This window comes from Manis pentadactyla, chromosome 1 (assembly GCF_030020395.1).
Source record: "Manis pentadactyla isolate mManPen7 chromosome 1, mManPen7.hap1, whole genome shotgun sequence".
NCBI lineage: Eukaryota > Metazoa > Chordata > Mammalia > Pholidota > Manidae > Manis > Manis pentadactyla.
In genome coordinates, this window is record NC_080019.1 from 115,135,182 (window position 1) to 115,156,721 (window position 21,540).

At 38.2% G+C, this 21,540-nt stretch overlaps 1 protein-coding gene across 4 annotated transcripts in view; it reads left to right on the plus strand.

Moving 5' to 3' along the window:
- VPS8 (VPS8 subunit of CORVET complex) overlaps positions 1-21,540 on the plus strand; it is a 331,520-nt gene that overhangs the window by 269,551 nt on the left and 40,429 nt on the right. The window lies entirely within an intron of this gene.

A 21,540-nucleotide genomic window follows, 5' to 3' on the forward strand; every position in this document is an offset into this window, starting at 1 on the left:
AGGTTAAAACAGCAATATGATGCCAATTATTTTCCTTATTAACCTGGCAAATTTTAAAAGCTATTGAACAGATTTGCATCTATATTGATAAGGATATGAGGAGATCAGACACTTTTATGTACTACTATGGGAATGAATATTTATATAAGTACATAATCCCTTATCCAAATCCCTTTGGCCATTGTTTCAAAATTCAGAACTTTTTTTTAAATTTTAGAAGGTAATACAGGGACTTCCACTTTTGACAGGATGCATTTGGAGTTTCTTGGGAAAATGTATAAAATATATAAAACAATGGCTCTCAAGATAGATACTGGACATTAAGCAGTGAAGGAATGTGATTGCTGAGAGAAAAGAAACAATTATATAAACGTAGGATTGCTCCCAAATTACTGTCAGGAGAAAGCTTCCAAGCCACAGCATATGGAGGGGAAAACTGAGGCAGAGTTAATCAGTTTCTCTGAGTTGAGGAAACAGAGCTGGGAGTCCAGGGAAGGCAAGGTAACTAGAGTTCACAGGACAGAATTTTGGATAGGAGAGAATAGGACACAGAGAGAGGTCCAGAGATCTGCAAAAAGAGAGTATTAATAGTTGAATATTGACTCACTTATGAGTATGAGGAAACTACTCAACACTAGAAAAAGAACCACACAAAAGAATGAGGTATCAGTGCCCCAGATTCACATAGAGCCAAGAATCATGCCAGCCTGGAAAGTTCATAATTCACAGGACATCACTGAGAATACTAAGTAAAGTCTTGACCTCAGTACTGGCAGAAAAGTTAACCCTAGACTAACTGCTGCTTCAATCCCACCTAACAAAGCTGAAAAGCAAAACCTAAAAAGAGTAAATTATTTCCAAGTATTTTAACCACATCCCAGAACAAAGCTCAAGAATATGTTAAGGATTACAAAAATATTTTACCCAAAAGGGTAAAATTCACCATGTCTGGCATTTGATCAGAAGTTACCAGCCATGCAAGAAAGCAGGAAGATAGAAGACAAAAAGAGGAGGAAAAAAAAAACTACTATATGACATTCTGGAAATGGCAAAACTATGGGGACAGTAAAGAGAACAGTGGTGGCCAGGAGCTAGGGAGGAAGGAAGGATGAATAAATGGAACACAGGATTTTTTTTTTTAATAAGGAAAGGTAAATTTTAAAATTTAGTTTTATTATTATTATTTATTTATTTTTGGTATCATTAATCTACAATTACATGAGGAGCTTGTCTTCTCTGTGTTGCACAGTCATCCCCATGCCCCCCGGCCCACATTATACATACTCATCATAATGCCCCTTTCTTTTTTACACCCCTCCTTATCCCTCCCTTCCCACCCACCCTCCCTAGTCCCTTTCCCTTTGAAAAGGGAAGAAGCTTTTCAGCTTGATATAGTCCCACTTGTTCATTTTTGCCTTTGTTCCCCTTGCCCGGGGAGATATGTTCATGAAGAAGTCACTCATGTTTATGTCCAAGAGATTTGTGCCTATGTTTTTTTCTAAAAGTTTTATAGTTTCATGACTTACATTCAGGTCTTTGATCCATTTCAAATTTACTTTTGTGTATGGAGTCAGACAGTGATCCAGTTTCATTGTCTTACATGTAGCTGTCCAGTTTTGCCATCACCAGCTGTTGAAGAGGCTGTCATTTCCCCATTGTATGTCCATGGCTCCTTTATCATATATTAATTGACCATATACACTTGGGTTCATATCTGGACTCTGTTCTTTTCCACTGGTCTTTGGCTCCGTTCTTGTGCCAGTACCAAATTGTCTTGATTACTGTGGCTTTGTAGTAGAGCTTGAAGTTGGGAAGCGAGATGCCCCCTGCTTTATTCTTCTTTCTCAGGATTGCTTTGGCTATTCAGGGTCTTTTGTGGTTCCATATGAATTTTAAAACTATTTGTTCCAGTTCATTGAAGAATGTTGTTGGTATTTTGATAGGGATTGCACTGAATCTGTATATTGCTTTAGGCAGGATGGCTATTTTGACAGTATTAATTTTTCCTAGCCAAGAGCATGAATGAGTTTCCATTTGTTAGTGTCCTCTTTAATTTCTCTTAAGAGTGTCTTGTAGTTTTCAGGGTATAGGTCTTTCACTTCCTTAGTTAGGTTTATTCCTTTTGTGAATGGAATTGTTTTCCTGATTTTTCTTTGTGTTAGTTCATCGTTAGTATATAGGAAAGCAACAGATTTCTGTGTATTAATTTTGTATCCTGCAACTTTGCTGAATTCAAACATTAGTTCTAATGGAGTCTAGTAGTTTTGGAATGGAGTCTTTGGAATATACATGATATTATGTACAATATCGTGTTATCTGCAAATAGTGACAGTTTGACTTCTTCTTTACCAATCTGGATGCCTTGTATTTCTTTGTTTTGCCTGATTGCCGTGGCTAGGACCTCCAGTACTATGTTGAATAACAGTGAGGAGAGTGGCCATCCCTGCCTTGTTCCCGATCTTAGAGGAAAAGCTTTCAGCTTCTCACTGTTAAGTACGGTGTTGGCTGTGGATTTGTCATATATGGCTTTTACTATGTTGAGATACTTGCCCTGTATACCCATTTTGTTGAGAGTTTTTATCATGAATGGATATTGAATTTTGTTGAATTTTTCAGCATCTTTGGAAATGATCATGTGGTTTCTCTCCTTCTTTTTGTTGATGTGGTGGATGATGTTGATAGATTTTTGAATGTTGTACCATCCTTGCATCCCTGAGATGAATCCCACTTGATCATGGTGTATGATCCTCTTGATGTATTTTTTAATTCGGTTTGCTCATATTTGGAACACAGGATTTTTAGAGCAGTGAAAATACTCTATATGATCCTATAATGGTGGATACATGTCATTACACATTTGTCCAAACCCACAGAACATACACCACCAAGAATGACCCTAATATGAACTGTGGACTTTTGGGTGATAATGATGTGTCAACGTAACATGTTGTCAGTTGCAACAAATGTACCACTCTGGTGAGGGATGTTGGTCACAGGGGAGGGGGAGGCTATGCATGTGTGGGAGCATGGGATATATGCAATACCTCTATCTTCCTCTCAATTTTCCTGTGAACCTAAAATTTCTCTAAAAAACTGTTTGAGGAAATCAATTGAAACAGACCCAGAAATGGCACAGATGATACAAGAAGTAGACAAGAACATTAAAATAGTTATTATCATTGTATTTCATTTGTTCAAGAAACTAGAGGAAAGATTGAACATGTTAAGTAAAGATATGGAAGTCATAAAGAGCCAATAGAACTTATAAAGATTAAAACTGAAATGTCTGAGATGAGAACACACTGTGTGGGATTGCAGAAGAAATGATTAGTGAAATTGAATATATAGCAAAAGAAGCTATCCCAAATCAAATACAGAGATAAAAAAATACTGAAAAGAAATTAATAAAGTATCAGTGAACTAATGAACAACTTCAAGTAGCAAAATACACATGTAATTGGGTCCTGGAAGAAGTAGGGGCAGGGATAATACAGAAGAAATAATTGAAGAAATGTAATACAGAGTTCCAATTCCAGTAATGGCAGGATAGCCTATTTAGAAAACTCTTCTGCCAAGGGAAACCCAAAGTCTTCTGACAGGTTTCTAAATTGCACACATGCAGACAGTGGCTCCAAGAAACCAAGCAGAAAGCAGCATCAGGAAGACTAAGTAACTAAGCAGAGATTTCAGCAGCTGCAGAATATGAGTTTTGAGTGCAAGTCCTGCCAAGTTAGGATTGAGAAACACCTCAGGTTTTATGTTGAAACTGCAGAAAGACCATGCTTTAGGACTAAGGGCTGTTTTTTAAAAAAGCAAATAAATGTTCTCTAACAAAGCCAAAGTCCAAGTTATCATAGGGTCAATAGAAAGAAGGAAAATGTACCTGAAATCAAAAGAAAAAGCATCAATAGAAGCAGACTTATGGATGACCCATATATTAGAACTGGCAATCAAGGGCTTTAAAATAGAAATTACAAATATGTAAAGGATTTAGAGGAAAAGATTAGTAGAATGACTGAATACTTGGGGAACTCTCAGCAAATAAATGAAAATTATAAAAGAAAACCAAGTGTAAATTCTAGAATAAAATAACATTTTCATCAGGCATCAGTAGCATTTTTAACAGAGACAAATGTTATCAGTAAATTCTGAAGACAGTTCAATAGAAATAATCCTAACTGAAGCACAGAGACCAAAAGGACTGAAAATAAGTACAGAGTTCAGTAACCTGTGAAACAACATCAAGAAGTCTAGCATACATACTATTAGAGTTCCAGAAAAGCTGGAAGAGAGAGACATGGTGGTGGGATGGCCTACTGATATCTGAAAACTTCCCACATTTGGTGAAAAACATCAAAAGGTTCAGCAAACTGAGCAGGATAAATACAAAGAAAACCACACTCAGATACATCATAGTCATAAACTGCTGAAACCAGAGAAAAAGAGGAAATCTTAAAAGCAACCAAAGGTAAGACAATAATAAGAATGATGATCACTGACTTCTTAAAATAAACAGGCCAGAAGAGAATAAAATGGCTTCTTTGAGGTACTAAAATAAAGATAATATGGTGCATATGTTCTATATTATATAACATTCCCAGTGGGGTCTAGGGCAGGTTCCCACAATCCTGTGCTTATGTGGAATAACTAAAGACTATAAATAGCCTTACTTTAGGGCAGGTTTGGCTGTCAGATGACTTTTGGTGCCAAAAGATTATTTTTAAAATCCTTTTGGTTTTAGAACTTTTGGATTTTAGAATTATAGGAAAAGGGTTTGTAGATCCATCTTATTGGGAAAAATTGACAGTATGTATTTTTAAATGCCCTTTAAAGCAGGGACTTAAAAGAATCTGTGCAACAGAAATAACACATCAAGAGTGTGTGCCAAGTGTTACATACAAGTATGTTTATGACAGCAGTTTTTTAGTAATAATAAAAAAACTGAAAACAACTGAAATATCCCAGTAGCTTTCCAAAAACCGATTAAGTTAGTCACAGTGTATCTATACACTAAATGGGCTGCTTAATAGTCATGAAAAATGATGTTGTGGAAGAATACTGGTATGATGAAGTAAGCAGTCTCAACATGTAACATGAAAGGATCACAAAACAGTTTGATTCCACATATTAATTGTAGTTATTGCTGTATGAAAGATCATGATTTTTATTTGCTTTGTTTTACTCTTTTGTATTTCCTAATTTCCAGTGGTGAATATGTATTCCTTTTGTAATGAGAAAAATCAAGGTTTGTTTAAAAACAAGGTGACAAAGAAGGTATTCCTATTACTATTAAATTTCAGATCAGATTGCCTATCTAAATCAGAAATCATTTTTATTAACAAAGATCACAAAAGTATAGCATTATTAAGGCCATAACTCAATTCATCATCTATATCCCCAGATCTAGTAGCTGCACACCTGGATTTAAAGTGTCCTAAGCTGCATTGCCTGAGGCATTTCCAGAAGTAATCCTGTTAAATGAAAAAAAAGACCTTTCATGAGGGATGCTGAACCATTTCTGTTGCCACTTCAAACACTCTCTGACTTAATCTCCAGAGAACAGCTTTCTCTGATAAATTGTCCAGCACTACATTGAGTTCTTGGCTTGTTTTAAAAAATCTGCAGATTCTTTCATGAGGTCATTTTTTCAGCTTAAGTATCTACTTTGCTTTAAAAATCTATTTTCTTCCTTTTTCAAAAAGCTCATACCAGGAATTAAAATTGGATCACATTTAGCAAGCTACATCATACATCTGGAGTGAATTCCAGAGCATTAATGTCATGGTATGTTAGAGCAAAGACTGTCAAGTTTAATTTTACAGACCTGCTAAAATTGAAAGGAGAGTCTGGACAGCCAACAGTTTGATTCCTAAGCTGAGGTTTGTTTTCTAAACTTGCTCTGAAAGTCAGAGGAGAAAGGCAGAAAAGCCTGCAACATGGTCCTGTTTGAGTAGTTTGATGCTACATTGATAGGCAACGTCTTCATCATCTATGCTATAGGATCTTAGACGTTAGAATTGGAAGAGGCTGGATAACTGGAGTCCAGTTGCTTACCCAGTACTTACACCTCTTCTACGTCATTCTAGACAGATGATCATATCTAGTATCAAACTACTTGTAATAATAATTATATTTACCTTGTAAATTAATAAGTTGATATTCCAATTTCATGTATTAGTCTCTATGTATCTAATATTACTAGAATTCACTGCTGAAGCCATGTGGACTTGGAATTTTCTTGTGGGAAGATTGGTAAATTCAATTTCTTTATTAAATATAGAGCTATTCATATTTTCCATTTCACCTTGGGTCCATTAAGTTGTTTTTCAAGAAATGTGTCCTTTTCATTTAAGTTGCTCTATTTATTGGCATAAAATTGTTGCATAATAGGCTCTTACCTTTTAAATGTAAGTAATGTAGCATATAATAATATATCCTTTCCTTGCTGATATTTATGATTTATATTCTCTTTCTTGATCAATCTAAATAGCAGTTTATCAATTTCACTGATATTTTGAACAAACTTTTGACTTTGTTAATTTTCTCCATTTGATTCCTGTTGCATTGATTTCTCCTCCTCATTTCCTTCCTTCTACATAGTTTGGTTTTACTTTGGTTATCTTTTTCTAGCTTTTAAATTGGAAGCTTAGATCCTTCATTTAAACCTTTCTTATTTTCCAGTATAGCATAAAAAGCTATAAACTTCTTCCTCTAAGCACTATTTTACAGCTGCGTCCTACAATTTTTTAATGCTTTATTGAGGTGTAATTGATATAAAATGCACATATATAAAAGGTTCAAATTTGAAATACATGTATATCCATGAATCCATCACTACAATCAAGATGCTAACCCTGTCCATCATGACCAATTAGATAAATGAAACCAGAAAGTATGTACATTTTGGGTGTAGCTTTTTTCATTCAGTGTAAATAACTATTTGACATTCATCCATATTGTATCAAGAGTTCATTTCTTCTTACTGTTGACTAATAGTTTATTTTAATGGCTATACCATAATTTATTATTTCACCTGTTGATAGACATTTGGATTTTTCTAATATCTGGTTTCACAGAACTGTTAAAAAGATTTTTGTGCATGTCTTTGTATGGACATACACTTTGATTTCTTGGGTAAATACCTTTGGAATGGAATAACTGACTCAGAAGGCAAATGTATGTTTATCATTTTAAGAAACTGCTGGAAGGGATGAGGGGGGGAGATAAGAAAGGGGGCATTACGATTAGCATGCATAATGTGGGGGGTGGGCACAGAAGGGCTGTGCAACACGGAGAAGACAAGTAGTGATTCTACAGCATCTTACTACATTGATGGACAGTGACTGCAATGGGGTATGTGGGGGGAACTTGGTGGGGGGAGTTTAGTAAACATAATGTTCCTCATGTAATTATGCATTAATGATACCAAAATTAAAAAAAGAAAAAGAAACTGCCAAACTGCTTTCCAAAGTGGTTGTACCATTTTACTCTTGTACCAGCAGTATATGAGGGTTTCAGCTCCTCTGCATCCTTGGTATAGTTATAGCTCTTGTATTTAGGTCTTTAATCCATTTTGAGTAAGTTTTTATATGTGGTGTAAGGTAAAGGTCCACCTTCATTCTTTTGCATATAGATACATTGAAAAGACTATTCTTTTTCCACTGAATGCTCTGGGCACCCTTGTTGAGAATATTTAACTGTATATGTAAGGATTATGTCTGGTCTCACTATTCTACTGCATTGGTCTGTATGTCAGTCTTTATACCATAGCACACTGTTTTGAGTACTGTAGCTCTGTAGTAAATTTAGAAGTTAGGAAGTGTGAGACTTCCAACTCTGATTTTTTTCAAGATTGTTCTGGTGATTCTGTGTCCCTTGAGGTTTCATATGAACTTTAGGATGGGTTTTTCTATTTCTGCAGCAGCAGCACTGGGATTTTGGTAAGGGGTTGCATGGAATCTATAGATTGCTTTAGCTAGTATGGACATCTTAACAGTATTACATCTTACAGTCCATGAACACAGAATGTTTTTCTTTTTTTCTTTGTCTTCTTAATTTCTTTCAGCAACATTTTCCAATTTTCAGTGTACAAGTCTTTTGTCTCTTTTGTTGTTTATTTCTATTTTTTTTGATGCTATTGTAACTGGAGTTATTTTCTTAATATCCTTTTTGGGTTATTCATACACAACTGATTTTTGTGGATTGATTTTGTGTCTTGCTACTTTGACTAATTTATCAGTTCTAACAATTATTTTTGTGGAATCTAGAGTTTTCTAGATGTTGTCTGTAAACAGAGATGATTTTACTTTTTCTTTTACACTTTGAATGCCTTTTCTTCTTTTGCCTAATTGCTCTGGCTAGAACTTCGAATACTACATTGAACAGAAGAGGCCAAAACAGATATTCTTGTCTTGTTTTTGATCTTAGAGGATAAGTTTCAGTCTTTTGTCACTGAGTATGTTAGCTGTGGGTTTTTTATATATGCCCTTTATTATGTTGAGGTAGTTTCCTTCTAGTTTATTGAGTGTTTTTATCATGAAAAAGTGTTGAGTTTTCCCACGTTGAGATGATTATAAGTCTTTTTCCTTAATTCTGTTAGTGTGGTATATTACATTTATTGATTGTGTATGTTAAACTAAACCATCCTTACATTGCAGGGATAAATCATACTTTGTCATGGTATATGATCTTTTAATGTACTGCTGAATTCTGTTTCCTGGTGTCTAGTTGAGAATTTTTCCATCTATGTTCATCAGGGATATTGGCCTGTAGTTTTCTTTTCTTATGGTGTCCTCATCTGACTTTGATATCAGGATAGTGCTGACATCCTAAAATGAGTTTCGAAGTATTTCCCTCCTCTTCAGTGTTTTGGAAGACCTTTTTTTTTTTTTTTTTTTTGAGAGGGCATCTCTCATATTTATTGATCAAATGGTTGTTAACAACAACAAAATTCTGTATAGGGGAGTCAGTGCTCAATGCACAATCATTAATCCACCCCAAGCCTAATTCTCATCAGGCTCCAATCTTCTGAAGCATAACGAACAAGTTTTACATGGTGAAGAAATTCTTACATAGTGAATAAGTTCTTATATGGTGAACAGTACAAGGGCAGTCATCACAGAAACTTTCGGTTTTGGTCACGCATTATGAACTATAAACAATCAGGTCAAATATGAATATTCGTTTGATTTTTATACTTGATATAAATGTGGATCCCACATTTCTCCCTTTATTATTATTATTATTATTTTTTTAATAAAATGCTGAAGTGGTAGATAGATACAAGATAAAGGTAGAAAACATAGTTTAGTGTTGTAAGAGAGCAAATGTAGATGATCAGGTGTGTGCCTGTAGACTATGTGTTAATCCAAGCTAGACAAGGGCAATAAAACATCCAAGGATGCAGAAGATTTCTCTCAAAACAGGGGGGGTGAGGTTCTAAGCCTCACCTCTGTTGATCTGCAATTTCTCACCTGATGGCCCCCCTGCAACTGTGCCTGTGTTAGGTTGTTCCTCCCTTGAGGAATCTTACCCGTCTCTGGCTAACCAGTCATCTTCCGGGGCCACACAGGGAAATGTAAAATTGGTAAGTGAGAGAGAAGCCATATTGTTTGAAAAGGTTAGCTTTTTACTTCTTTGCATATTTATGCCCTGTGGCTTCTATGCCCAGCATTTGTCTTGAGGTATCTTTACCACTTGGAGGAATTATGACACTCGGTAAATTCCATATGAGGGACGAATTCTATTTAAGGGTTGTAATTAGGAAGGAAGAAGAAAAGCTATAGAAGTAGCAGACGGAAGAAAACATGGGAAGATTGATTATTTCTTTGACATATCTTCTTGTAGAGTAACTTCAGCATGTATAGGTTTTAAAATACTAATTAAATTGCGTACACACATTAACATAATAGGAATACAGTTACATAACCAAAGCAGATCTATAATTACCAGCCATCTCCAGGGAAACCAAGAAAACGAGTTAGGCACCCTAGGCATTTGTGAAAATTTATCTATGATATGATGGATATTGTCCAACTGTACTTGAACAGTCTGAGAGAAATCAGACAAATTAAAACAACCCATTCCTGGGGACTGTTCACATCCCATATGTTCTTTTAACAGTAAATAGTCTGTAGTTGTAAGATTTTGGAGCGTCACAACTTGCACTTCTCCTAATTCTTGGTTGAGTTCCAACAGTATAGATCCAGTCAAATTTGTTGTTTTACTGTATGCACAGGCCAGCTTAGATATCTCCTTCTTCATTCCCATGGCAAGTCCAGGAACCGGTGGGATGAGCGCATCTACAGTTGTAGCAGTGCGTGGATCTTTGTTGGGGTTTGTTGATGAACATCTTCTGGCATGAGTCTTCCAGAGAGTGCTGATGTTGGAAGTTCTTTTTCATATCGTATCTTAGTTAATTCTCGGGGTAGCCGAATTAGGCTTTGATCCTCTATATAAACACAAACAGACCCTTTGCCTACACTTTTATATGCCCTTTATACCCTTGTGTAGACCTCATTGGAGGTTACCACACAGGAACTGCCTTTTTTTTTTTTTGGTATCACTAATCTACACTTACATGAGGAATATTATGTTTACTAGGCTCTCCCCTATACCAGGTTCCCCCTATAAACCCCTTTACAGTCACTGTCCATCAGCATAGCAAAATGTTGTAGAATCACTACTTGTCTTCTCTGTGTTGTACAGCCCTCCCCTTTCTTCCACTCCCCCATGCATGCTAATCTTAATACCCCCGTACTTTTCCCCCCCCTTATCCCTCCCTACCCACCCATCCTCCTCAGTCCCTTTCCCTTTGGTACCTGTTAGTCCATTCTTGAGTTCTGTGATTCTGCTGCTGTTTTGTTCCTTCAGTTTTTCCTTTGTTCTTATATACCACAGATGAGTGAAATCATTCGGTATTTCTCTTTCTCCGCTTGGCTTGTTTCACTGAGCATAATACCCTCCAGCTCCATCCATGTTGCTGCAAATGGTAGGATTTGCCCTTTTCTTATGGCTGAGTAGTATTCCATTGTGTATATGTACCACATCTTCTTTATCCATTCATCTATCGATGGACATTTCGGTTGCTTCCAATTCTTGGCTATTGTAAATAGTGCTGCGATAAACATAGGGGTGCACTGATCTTTCTCATACTTGATTGCTGCATTCTTAGGGTAAATTCCTAGGAGTGCAATTCCTGGGTCAAATGGTAAGTCTGTTTTGAGCATTTTGATGAACCTCCATACTGCTTTCCACAATGGTTGAACTAACTTACATTCCCACCAGCAGTGTAGGAGGGTTCCCCTTTCTCCACAGCCTCGCCAACATTTCTTGTTCTCTGTCTTTTGGATGGCAGCCGTCCTTATCCTTACTGGTGTGAGGTGATACCTCATTGTAGTTTTAATTTGCATTTCTCTGATAATTAGCGATGTGGAGCATCTTTTCATGTGTCTGTTGGCCATCCGTATTTCTTCTTTGGAGAACTGTCTGTTCAGTTCCTCTGCCCATTTTTTAATTGGGTTATTTGTTTTTTGTTTGTTGAGGCGTGTGAGCTCCTTATATATTCTGGACGCCAAGCCTTTATCGGATGTGTCATTTTCAAATATATTCTCCCATACTGTAGGGATCCTTTTTGTTCTATTGATGGTGTCTTTTGCTGTACAGAAGCTTTTCAGCTTAATATAGTCCCACTTACTCATTTTTGCTGTTGTTTTCCTTGCCCGGGGAGATATGTTCAAGAAGAGGTCACTCATGTTTATGTCTAAGAGGTTTTTGCCTATGTTTTCTTCCAAGAGTTTAATGGTTTCGTGACTTACATTCAGGTCTTTGATCCATTTTGAGTTTACTTTTGTATATGGGGTTAGACAATGGTCCAGTTTCATTCTCCTACATGTAGCTGTCCAGTTTTGCCAGCACCATCTGTTGAAGAGACTGTCATTTCGCCATTGTATGTCCATGGCTCCTTTATCAAATATTAATTGACCATATATGTTTGGGTTAATGTCTGGATTCTCTAGTCTGTTCCATTGGTCTGTGGCTCTGTTCTTGTGCCAGTACCAAATTGTCTTGATTACTATGGCTTTATAATAGAGCTTGAAGTTGGGGAGTGAGATCCCCCCTACTTTATTCTTCTTTTCAGGATTGCTTTGGCTATTCGGGGTCTTTGGTGTTTCCATATGAATTTTTGAATTATTTGTTCCAGTTCATTGAAGAATGTTACTGGTAGTTTCATAGGGATTGCATTAAATCTGTATATTGCTTTGGGCAGGATGGCCATTTTGATGATATTAATTCTTCCTAGCCACGAGCATGCGATGAGTTTCCATCTGTTAGTGTCCCCTTTAATTTCTCTTAAGAGTGACTTGTAGTTTTCAGAGTATAAGTCTTTCACTTCTTTGGTTAGGTTTATTCCTAGGTATTTTATTTTTTTTGATGCAATTGTGAATGGAGTTGTTTTCCTGATTTCTCTTTCTGTTGGTTCATTGTTAGTGTATAGGAAAGCCACAGATTTCTGTGTGTTGATTTTGTATCCTGCAACTTTGCTGTATTCCGATATCAGTTCTAGTAGTTTTGGGGTGGAGTTTTAGGGTTTTTTATGTACAGTATCATGTCATCTGCAAATAGTGACAATTTAACTTCTTCTTTACCAGTCTGGATTCCTTGTATGTTTTTGTTTTGTCTGATTGCCGTGGCTAGGACCTCCAGTACTATGTTAAATAACAGTGGGGAAAGTGGGCATCCCTGTCTAGTTCCCGATCTCAGAGGAAATGCTTTCAGCTTCTCGCTTTTCAATATAATGTTGGCTGTGGGTTTATCATAGATGGCCTTTATTATGTTGAGGTACTTGCCCTCTATTCCCATTTTGCTGAGAGTTTTTATCATGAATGGATGTTGAACTTTGTCAAAAGTTTTTTCAGCATCTGTGGACTTGATCATGTGGTTTTTGTCTTTCTTTTTGTTGATGTGGTGGATGATGTTGATGGACTTTCGAATGTTGTACCATCCTTGCATCCCTGGGATGAATCCCACTTGGTCATGGTGTATGATCCTTTTGATGTATTTTTGAATTCGGTTTTCTAATATTTTGTTGAGTATTTTTCCATCTACGTTCATCTGGGATATTGGTATGTAGTTTTCTTTTTTGGTGGGGTCTTTGCCTGGTTTTGGTATTAGGGTGATGTTAGCTTCATAGAATGAGTTTGGGAGTATCCCCTCCTCCTCTATTTTTTGGGGAACTTTAAGGAGAATGGGTATTATGTCTTCCCTGTATGTCTGATAAAATTCCGAGGTAAATCCATCGGGCCCGGGGGTTTTGTTCTTTGGTAGTTTTTTGATTACTGCTTCAATTTCGTTGCTGGTAATTGGTCTATTTAGATTTTCTGTTTCTTTCTGGGTCAGTGTTGGAACGTTGTATTTTTCTAGGAAGTTGTCCATTTCTCCTAGGTTTCCGAGCTTGTTAGCATATAGGTTTTCATAGTATTCTCTAATAATTCTTTGTATTTCTGTGGGGTCCGTCGTGTGTTTTCCTTTCTCGTTTCTGATACTGTTGATTTGTGTTGACTCTCTTTTCCTCTTAATAAGTATGGCTAGAGGCTTATCTATTTTGTTTATTTTCTCGAAGAACCAGCTCTTGGTTTCATTGATTTTTGCTATTGTTTTATTCTTCTCAATTTCATTTATTTCTCCTCTGATCTTTATTATGTCCCTCCTTCTGCTGACCTTAGGCCTCATTTGTTCTTCTTTTTCCAATTTCGATAATTGTGACATTAGACCATTCATTTGGAATTGTTCTTCCTTTTTTAAATATGCCTAGATAGCTATATACTTTCCTCTTAAGACTGCTTTTGCTGCGTCCCACAGAAGTTGGGGCTTAGTGTTGTTGTTGTCATTTGTTTCCATATATTGCTGGATCTCCATTTTGATTTGGTCATTGATCCATTGATTATTTAGGAGCGTGTTGTTAAGCCTCCATGTGTTTGTGAGCCTTTTTGCTTTCTTTGTACAGTTAATTTCTAATTTTATGCCTTTGTGGTCTGAAAAGTTGGTTGGTAGGATTTCAATCTTTTGGAATTTTCTGAGGCTCTTTTTGTGGCCTAGTATGTGGTCTATTCTGGAGAATGTTCCATGTGCACTTGAGAAGAATGTATATCCTGTTGCTTTTGGATGTAGAGTTCTGTAGATGTCTATTAGGTCCATCTGCTCTACTGTGTTGTTCAGTGCTTCCGTGTCCTTACTTATTTTCTCCCCGGTGGATCTATCCTTTGGGGTGAGTGGTGTGTTGAAGTCTCCTAGAATGAATGCATTGCAGTCTATTTCCCCCTTTAGTTCTGTTAGTATTTGTTTCACATATGTTGGTGCTCCTGTGTTGGGTGCATATGTATTTAGAATGGTTATATCCTCCTGTTGGACTGAGCCCTTTATCATTATGTAGTGTCCTTCTTTATCTCTTGTTACTTTCTTTGTTTTGAAGTCTATTTTGTCTGATATTAGTACTGCAACCCGTGTTTTCTTCTCGCTTTTGTTTGCCTAAAATATGTTTTTCCATCCCTTGACTTTTAGTCTGTTCACGTCTTTCAGTTTGATGTGAGTTTTTTGTAAGCAGCATATAGATGGGCCTTGCTTTTTTATCCATTCTATTACTCTGTGTCTTTTGATTGGTGCATTGAGCCCATTAATATTTAGGGTGACTATTGAAAGATATGTACTTATTACCATTGCAGGTTTTAAATTCGTGGTTACCAAAGGTTCAAGGTTAGCCTCTTTAGTATCTTACTTCCTAACTTAGCTCGCTTATTGAGCTGTTATATACACTGTCTGGAGATTCTTTTCTTCTCTCCCTTCTTATTCCTCCTCCTCCATTCTTCATATGTTGGGTGTTTTGTGCTGTGCTCTTTCTAGGAGTGCTCCCATCTAGAGCAGTACCTGGATGATGTTCTGTAGAGGTGGTTTGTGGGAAGCAAATTCCCTCAGCTTTTGTTTGTCTGGGAATTGTTTAATCACACCATCATATTTGAATGATAGTCATGCTGGATACAGTATCCTTGGTTCAAGGCCCTTCTGTTTCATTGCATTAAATATATCATGCCATTCTATTCTGGCCTGTAGGGTTTCTGTCGAGAAGTCTGATGTTAGCCTGATGGGTTTTCCTTTATAGGTGACCTTTTTCTCTCTATCTGCCTTTAAAACTCTTTCCTTGTCCTTGATCTTTGCCATTTTAATTATTATGTGTCTTGGTGTTGTCCTCCTTGGATCCTTTCTTTTGGGGGTTCTGTGTGTTTCTGTGGTCTGTTCGTTTATTTCCTCCCCCAGTTTGGGGAAGTTTTCAGCAATTATTTCTTCCAAGATACTTTCCATCCCCTTTCCTCTCTCTTCTTCTTCTGGTACCCGTATAATACGGATATTGTTCCTTTTGGATTGGTCACACAGTTCTCTTAATATTGTTTCATTCCTGGAGATCCTTTTGTCTCTCTCTATGTCAGCTTCTATGCGTTCCTGTTCTCTAGTTTCAATTCCATCAATGGCCTCTTGCATCCTATCCATTCTGCTTATAAACCCTTCCAGAGTTTGTTTCATTTCTGTAATCTCCTTTCTGGCATCTGTGATCTCCCTCCGGACTTCATCCCATATCTCTTGCGTATTTCTCTGCATCTCTGTCAGCATGTTTATGATTTTTATTTTGAATTCTTTTTCAGGAAGACTGGTTAGGTCTGTCTCCTTCTCTGGTGTTGTCTCTGTGATCTTTGCCTGTAGTTTTGCCTTTTCATGGTGATAGGAATAGTTTGCAGAGCTGGGACGAGTGACGGCTGGAAGAACTTCCCTTCTTGTTGGTTTGTGGCCCTTCTCTCCTGGGAGAACAGTGACCTCTAGTGGCTTGTGCTGGGCAGCTGCGCGCAGACAAGGCTTCTGCTTCCTGCCCGGCTGCTATGGAGTTAATCTCCGCTGTTGCTTTGGGCGTGGCCTGGTTCGGGCTACTGCTCCAAAGTGGTGGAGTCGCGCTGGAAGGGGAGCAGCTAGGGGGCTATTTATCTCTGTTAGGGGCCTCCCAGTTCCCTGCAGCCCAGGGGTTATGGTGCCCAGAGATCCCCGGATTCCCTACCTCTGGATTAAGTGTCCCGCCCTGCCCCTTTAAGACTTCCAAAAAGCACCCGCGAAAACAAAACAACACAACGACCAAAAAAATTTTAAATTAAAAAAAAAAAGAAAATGTGGCTGCTCGTTTTTCTTTATTCTCCGGTGCCAGCCTCAGGCATCTGCTCACCCTTCTTGCTTCCCTGTTTCCCTAGTATTGGGGTCCCTATCCCTTTAAGACTTTCAAACAGCGCTCGCCAAAACAAAACAGAAAAAAAAGATGTTCGCTCGCTTTTCTGGTGTCCTCCGGCGCCAGGCCTCCGGTGCCCGCTCACTGTTCTTGCTGCCCTGTTTCCCTAGTATTGGGGTCCCTACCCTTTAACACTTCCAAAATGTGCTCGCCAAACAAGACAGCAAAAAAAAAAAAAAAAATGGTCGCACACTTTTCTGGTGGCCTCCAGCACCAGGCCCCCGGTGCCCTCTCACTGCCCTGTTTCCCTAGTATCCAGAGCCCCCCTGTGCACACACTGTGTCTGCACTCTGGCCCGGATGTCTGGGGCTGGGTGTTCGGCAGTCCTGGGCTCTGTCTCCCTCCTGCTCTGCCTATTCTTCTCCCGCTGGGAGGTGAGGGGAGGGGCGCTCGGCTCCCGCCGGCCCGGGGCTTGTATCTTATCCCCTTCACGAGGTGCTGGGTTCTCTCAGGTGTGGATGTGGTCTGGATATTGTCCTGTGTCCTCTGATCTTTATTCTAGGAAGAGTTGTCTTTGTTATATTTTCATAGATATATGTGGTTTTGGGAGGAGATTTCCGCTGCTCTACTCACGCCACCATCTTGGCACCCTCCTCTTGCTGAGAGTTTTTATCATGAATGGATGTTGAATTTTGTCAAATGCTTTTTCAGCATCTATGGAGATGATCATGTGGTTTTTGTCTTTCTTTTTGTTGATGTGGTGGATGATGTTGATGGATTTTTGAATGTTGTACCATCCTTGCATCCCTGGGATGAATCCCACTTGGTCATGGTGTACAATCCTTTTGATGTATTTTTCAATTCAGTTTGCTAATATTTTGTTGAGTATTTTTGCATCTATGTTCATCAGGGATATTGGTCTGTAGTTTTCTTTTTTGGTGGGGTCTTTGCCTGGTTTTGGTATTAGGGTGATGTTAGCTTCATAGAATGAGTTTGGGAGTATCCCCTCCTCCTCTATTTTTTGGAAAACTTTAAGGAGAATGGGTATTATGTCTTCCCTGTATGTCTGATAAAATTCCGAGGTAAACCCATCGGGCTCGGGGGTTTTGTTCTTTGGTAGTTTTTTGATTACTGCTTCAATTTCGTTGCTGGCAATTGGTTTGTTTACAGTTTCTGTTTCTTTCTGGGTAAGTCTTGGAAGGTTGTATTTTTCTAGGAAGTTGTCCATTTCTCCTAGGTTTCCCAGCTTGTTAGCATATAGGTTTTCATAGTATTCTCTAATAATGCTTTGTATTTCTGTGGGGTCCATCATTATTTTTCCTTTCTCGTTTCTGATTCTGTTGATTTGTGTTGACTCTCTTTTCCTCTTAATAAGTCTGGCTAGAGGCTTATCTATTTTGTTTATTTTCTCGAAGAACCAGCTCTTGGTTTCATTGATTTTTGCTATTGCTTTATTCTTCTCAATTTTATTTATTTCTTCTCTGATCTTTATTATGTTCCTCCTTCTGCTGACCTTACGCCTCTTTTGTTCTTCTTTTTCCAATTTTGATAATTGTGACATTAGATCATTCATTTGGGATTGTTCTTCCTTTTTTAAATATGCTTGGATTGCTATATACTTTCCTCTTAAGACTGCTTTTGCTGTATCCCACAGTAGTTGGGTCGTTGTGTTGTTGTTGTCATTTGTTTCCATATATTGCTGGATCTCCATTTTGATTTGGTCATTGATCCATTGATTATTTAGGAGCGTGTTGTTAAGCCTCCATGTGTTTGTGAGCCTTTTTGCTTTCTTTGTACTGTTTATTTCTAGTTTTATGCCTTTGTGGTCTGAAAAGTTGGTTGGTAGGATTTCAATCTTTTGGAATTTACTGAGTCTCTTTTTGTGGCCTAGTATGTAGTCTATTCTGGAGAATGTTCCATGTGCACTTGAGAAGAATGTGTATCCTGTTGCTTTTGGATGTAGAGTTCTGTAGATGTCTATTAGGTCCATCTGTTCTAGTGTGTTGTTCCGTGCCTCTGTGTACTTACTTATTTTCTGCTGGTGGATCTGTCCTTTGGAGTGAGTGGTGTGTTGAAGTCTCCCAGAATGAATGCATTGCATTCTATTTTCTCCTTTAGTTCTGTTAGTATTTGTTTCACATATGTTGGTGCTCCTGTATTGGGTGCATATATATTTATAGTTGTTATATCCTCTTGTTGGACTGAGCCCTTTATTATTATGTAATGTCCTTCTTTATCTTTTGTTACTTTCTTTATTTTGAAGTCTGTTTTGTCTGATACTAGTATTGCAACACCTGCTTTTTTCTCTCTATTGTTTGCATGAAATATCTTTTTCCATCCCTTGACTTTAAGTCTGTGCATGTCTTTGGTTTTGAGGTGAGTCTCTTGTAAGCAGCATATGGATGGATCTTGCTTTTTTATCCATTCTATTACTCTGTGTCTTTTGATTGGTGCATTCAGTCCATTTACATTTAAGGTGATTATTGAAAGGTATGTACTTATTGCCATTGCAGGCTTTAAATTTGTGGTTACCAAAGGTTCAGGGTTAGCTTCTTGTCTATCTTACTGTGTAACTTAACTCGCTTGTTGAGCTATTATAAATACGGTCTGATGATTCTTTATTTCTCTCCCTTCTTATTCCTCCTCCTCCCTTCTTCTTATGTTGGGTGTTTTGTTCTGTGCTCTTTTTAGGAGTGCTCCCATCTAGAGCAGTCCCTGTAAGATGCCCTGTAGAGGTGGTTTGTGGGAGGCAAATTCCCTCAACTTTTGCTTGTCTGGGAATTGTTTAACCCCTTCTTCATATTTAAATGGTAATCGTGCTGGATACAGTAGTCTTGGTTCGAGTCCCTTCTGTTTCATTGCATTAAGTATATCATGCCATTCTCTTCTGGCCTGTTGGGTTTCTCTTGAGAAGTCTGATGATAGCCTGATGGGTTTTCCTTTGTAGGTGACCTTTTTTTTCTCTCTGGCTGCCTTTAATACTTTGTCCTTGTCTTTGATCTTTACCATTTTAATTATTATGTGTCTTGGTGTTGCCCTCCTTGGATCCCTTGTCATGGGAGTTCTGTGTACCTCTGTGGTCTGAGAGGCCATTTCCTCCCCTAGTTTGGGGAAGTTTTCAGCAATTATTTCTTCAAAGACACTTTCTATCCCTTTTTCTCTCTCTTCTCCTTCTGCTATTCCGAAGATTCGTATATTATTCCTTTTTGATTGGTCACTCAGCTCTCTTAGAATTCTTTCATTCCTGGAGATCCTTTTATCTCTCTCTGCATCAGCTTCTCTGCATTCCTGTTCTCTGTTTTCTAGTCCATTAATGGTCTCTTGCATCTCGTCCATTCTGTTTTGAAGTCCTTCCAGAGCTTGTTTTATTTCTGTATTCTCCTTCCTTAGTTCTTGCACATTTCTCTGCAAGTCCATCAGCATGGTTACGACTTTTGTTTTGAATTCTTTTTCGGGAAGACTGGTTAAATCTATCTCCCCAGGTTCCTTCTCAGGGGAAGATGTAGCAGATGCCAAAACTGTCTGGGTTAGTCTTGTCTGGATCAAATTTTTTTGACTTTTCACGTTTATAGGTACTATTGACTGTCAGCTGGGAAGGCCAAACTTTCCACTTGCTACTGGCCTTTCTTTACTGAGACAACTGCGACCCCTAGTGGCTTGTGTTGGGTACTTGTGTGTAGACTGGGTCTTTGTGTCTTGCCCGGCCGGTATGTAGGAAGCTCCCTTGCTGAAGGCGTGGCCACCTTAGGCTGCTTCTCTTCTATCGCCGCGCCCCGGAGGGGTAATGGATGGGGGGCTGTTTCGCTGTTTACCTAAGTGAGGGGTCTCAGAGCTGATGCCCAGCGGGTTAGTGCCCCGGTTTTCCCTGGGATTTCCAGCTGCTGGACTGTGACCTGTGTTGTTTCTGTCCAGCTGTTGTGTCCCTGTCCCTTTAAGAGTTTCAAAAAGCACTCGCTTTTCTTTGTCACAGGAGAATCAGCTTCAGAACCCGTTCAGAGGTCTTGCTGCCCTGTTTCCCTAGTTTCCAGCCCTCCACGCATGCACTGTGTCTGCGCTCTGGTGCGGATGGCTAGGGCTGGGTGTTTCGCAGTCCTGGGCTCCCTCTCCCTCCCCGCTCCAACTCCTCTCCTCCCGCTGGGAACTGGGGTGAGGGGTGCTCGGGTCCCGCCAGACCGGGGCTTGTATCTTACCCCTTTCACCAGGCGCTGGGCTCTCACATGTGTGGATGTAGTCTGGCTGTTGTCCTGTGTCTTCTGGTCTCTCTTTTAGGATTAGTTGTATTTGTTGTATTTTCAAAAAAATATATGTGTTTTTGGGAGGAGATTCCCACTGTCCTACTCACACCACCATGTTGGCTCCACCCTGGATGACTTTTAGAAGGATTGACATTAATTCTTCTTTGAATGTTTGGTAAAATTCACCAATGAAACTATCTGGTACTGGATATTTCCTTGTTAGGAGCTTTTTTATTACTGATTCAGTCTCCTTACTAGTTATTGGCCTATTCAGATACTCTGTTTTTCATGATTCAATCTCGGTAAGTTGTGTCTTTCCAGAATCGAATTTCCTTTTATTTCTTTTTGAACCCATGGGTTATTTGGAAGTATGTCACTTAGTTCCTAATATTTGGAAATCTTTCCAGAGGTCTTTGTTACTGATTTCTAATTTATTTCTCATTTTATCAGGGAACCTTCTTTGTATGACTTTGAGCTCTTCTAAGTTTTCAAGTTGAGCATTGTTTTAGTGACAGAAAATAGTCTGTGTTGGTAAATGGTCTATGTGCACTTGAAATTAATACATATTCTACTTTGCTGGAGTGTTCTGTGAATGTTCATCTTATCAAGTCAGTTGATTGCATTGTGTCTTTTATCTACTTTATAATTATCTGCCTACTTGTTTTCTTATATACTAAGAGAGAGACATGGAAATCTCTGACTATAAAACTATTACTTTTTTCAGTTTATCAGTTTCTGTCTTATATACTTTAAGCTATTAGATGCATAAACATTTAGAATTGTTTATCCTTCTGATAAATTGGACCCTTTATTATTATGAAATGATCGTCTTTATCACTAGTAATAGTATTTGCTCTGAAATCAAGTACTATCATGGTATATAGCTTTCTGATCCTTTTGCTTTTAACCTATTTTTGCCCTATATTTAAGATATATTTCTTGCAGGCAGCATGGTTTTGGGTCTTGTTCTTTTATCTAATCTGACAACTCTTTCAGCCCCTCAAGAGAAGACTGTACCATCAGTCTTCTCTTCCTTGAGCTAAACAT